Genomic DNA, 751 nt, shown 5'->3' on the forward strand with positions numbered 1-751 from the left:
ATAAATTCATATTAAATTTAACTACAACCAAAATTATTGCAATTTCCAGTTCCAGATTTTGTAGCTTTTCCAAATTATCTTTTTTCCTTTTTGGACAAAAAAAAAAAGCATGGGGTGGTTTTTTCATTTCTCTTCCAAGACACTCTTTAAAACCCTACATCTTATGACAAAGTTGCAATAATTTTTTTTAACTCCGACTGCTTATCTGTTCTCTCCATGACAGAATATGCAACATCAGTTACTATTTTATAACAAACACACTGGATGCAAAAAAAAATATATATATAAACACACCAGCAATATCTGTACGAGTGAACGTTCTAGTTGCGTGAATCCCAGCCGTTACCCCATTACCCTCGTTTACTCGATAACATATGAAACTTGTTCCAACAGCCACTGACAACTTCAACCACGCCGAAAAGTATTTAAAACAGGTTATTGCTTTTTTTCAAATTTATTGGAAAGAAAGTGCCTTTTTTACTCTTTTTTTTAATTACAATACCTTTGTAATGTACCATGGGAATTGCTACCTCACTCGCCTGACTTTCATCACCACATAAAAAATAATAATGTGTAAATATATAAAAGGAAGATAGAAAGACAATCAAAGGAAATTAAAGATCAATTTGTGTTATCCTTTAACCTGGAATGACTTACATATGAAAGCATACAGATGTCAAGAATATTTGGACAACTTGCATATCCCAATGTTGGAAAGCAGTGCAAAAAAGTGACCAGCAGTTTTTAGCGT

The sequence above is a fragment of the Penaeus monodon genome, chromosome 23 (genome assembly GCF_015228065.2).
Source record: "Penaeus monodon isolate SGIC_2016 chromosome 23, NSTDA_Pmon_1, whole genome shotgun sequence".
Classification (NCBI taxonomy): domain Eukaryota; kingdom Metazoa; phylum Arthropoda; class Malacostraca; order Decapoda; family Penaeidae; genus Penaeus; species Penaeus monodon.